The 2,261-nt window shown below is 29.6% G+C and overlaps 1 long non-coding RNA gene across 2 annotated transcripts; it reads left to right on the top strand.

The window, feature by feature from the left end:
• Positions 1–201: 201 nt before the first annotated feature.
• Positions 202–1,084, top strand: LOC123720661. 2 transcript variants are annotated; one of them, XR_006756074.1, is made up of 3 exons: positions 202–220; positions 444–522; positions 839–1,084. It is a non-coding gene; the product is annotated as an uncharacterized LOC123720661 (long non-coding RNA). The 2 variants fall into 2 exon arrangements; XR_006756073.1 differs by lacking the exon at positions 202–220 and having other exon boundaries at positions 233–522.
• The last annotated feature ends 1,177 nt before the right edge of the window (positions 1,085–2,261 follow it).

Here is a 2,261-nt window from a genome sequence, read left to right as displayed (position 1 = left end):
TAAAATATGATTCAATACGTAAAATAAATAAAATTATTGTACTTTCCTACAAAATATAATATAATGCTTCTCGTGTGCGATAAAATAGCAATTACTTTTTTATTATAAATTTTTTTATACCCCTACAAAAATAATACTTACTTTTTTATTACATGCTAAAATATTGATTAAATCTTTGTATGTACATTATTTAACCACGTGGCATAACGCCCCTTTGAAGGTTGTATTTATATATATTGCTGAAAATCCTTCGTTATTTAGAAAAGAAATTAAATTAAATTAATTATAGTCAAAATGATTTATTGTGTTCGTTAAACTAAACTTTTGCTATAAACGTAAATAACATAAAATTTAAAAAATATATATTACAAAAAATCTTTATCGTACTTTTTTTCTGTTTATAAATAAGTTTTTTTTAATGGTGTAACTATAAATAATTGCAGCATGATATCCGCAAAAGCGGACTGCACTGCATTATGTAGAGTTGCCCTGCGGCCTTGTCTGCGATTTTACAGAATTCCTGTAAGTTTTTCAAAAGATTTTCGTTTTGTTATAATTCAATCTAAAATTCACTATGAAATGAATATGAAAGTGAATAATAATTGCTGTTGAACTTTTCACGATACTAATTTTATCATAATAGGTACGTTCATTACGGTATTTCATAGGAAGAAATACGTTTTATTGTGATTTTGAAATACGAATAGTGTTTTAGTTACAAAATAATTATTCTTATAATAAAGCCTCTTTAGGTAGGTTATTCAAGTAGTGCAAAAAATTATCTAAATTCAGAATTTGTATAGCTATTAAGAAAATAAATATTGTGTGTACTTTTCAGTCAAATTCTCAAACATTCCGGCCGGGTCACGCTATCATAAACTATTTCTTCAACGTTTAGGGGAGAACAAAACTAGCGAACTAATTAATTGTACCGAGTAACTATGTAAATGCATTGCCTGCGTGAAATAGGAGGCTCAGACACACGCAGATACCGTTTTGAACGTATAAAACCAACCTAAAAGCAAAGCTTCTTTCACGTATTAAGTAGTAAGTCTACACTAATATAAATTATAAAGAGGAGAAATTGATGATTTGTTTGTTTGAACCCTATATTATCCCTGAAGAACATACGCTATAGAATATTTTTCAAAAAGATAGGGTTTTGTATGAAATTACGATAGTGTGTACCAAAAGTCAAAAGGACCAATAAAAAATCCTGTATCGCGTACGCTACGGGAACTATTAGCACTAATGCTACATAACTTTGCCCTAAGGCAAAGTTATGTACTACATCTACAAAAAAAGTGCGATACCATTTGTATATCAAAGTAATACTATTTTTATATTTAAAACAAGTCTATTTGCTTTAGACAAACGAATGAACGATACAGAACATCGTGCTAATTAATGCGAGAGGGCAGAGCACAGCTAGTATATTATTTAACTATGTAACAAACTATTACATAAAACGTTGGACCTGGTTAAGGCGCCCATGGTGCCACATGGTGATGGTGGTACTAATTGTAAGTAGAGTGTGAACACCCTCCATGTAAAGCTCCATTTAATATATGCATAATATTTTGATTAATAACAGGTTCTTACGAAAAATGCCTATTTTAGTTAACTCAGTACTAATATTTAGTCGCATTATTTTCTTTTTGTTAAATAAGCTGACGTAGACTGATCTATATACAGTTTTAATTCTCCTTACATTATGTAAATAAGTTTATACTTAACCAAATGAAAGATTCAACAATAAATTTAACCTTTATCATAACATATACATATTGTAAATAGTTTTCACTCATTCGTACAGTGTGTAGCCACAATAAACGCGATCGTCCGACAACATACGCTAATGAAATTTATAAACCATAAACCGTAGAGTGTAATAATCATAAAGCCCCGCCGGTCTATGTATCAGGGTAAAAGGTAACTTGGAACGTTAGCGTCAATTGTGTGTTGAGAATATCGTTACAAGAAAGAACTTTATTTCTATGAACAACGAGATTCTTGTATTTTAAGTGTCGGAATTTTTCTACAGTTTTTTTAACTCAGAAATCAAACATTACTAATTTTACAAACATGACTATTGGAAACAATTTATTATAAGGAGTCTATAATTTCAAACACTTGCCAACTCAATAGGGACATTATAGCGTAGATTCAGTACTGTGCCTGTTAATTAATTGTTTTTATTTAAAGAAGATCATTTCCTGCGTGAAAAGTGAACTTTATTAGTATGCACGATTTTATAGATG

Source organism: Pieris brassicae, chromosome 2 (genome assembly GCF_905147105.1).
Source record: "Pieris brassicae chromosome 2, ilPieBrab1.1, whole genome shotgun sequence".
NCBI classification, from domain to species: domain Eukaryota; kingdom Metazoa; phylum Arthropoda; class Insecta; order Lepidoptera; family Pieridae; genus Pieris; species Pieris brassicae.
Note: the sequence above shows the minus strand (reverse complement) of the source record. Positions and strands in the feature narration are given on the sequence as shown.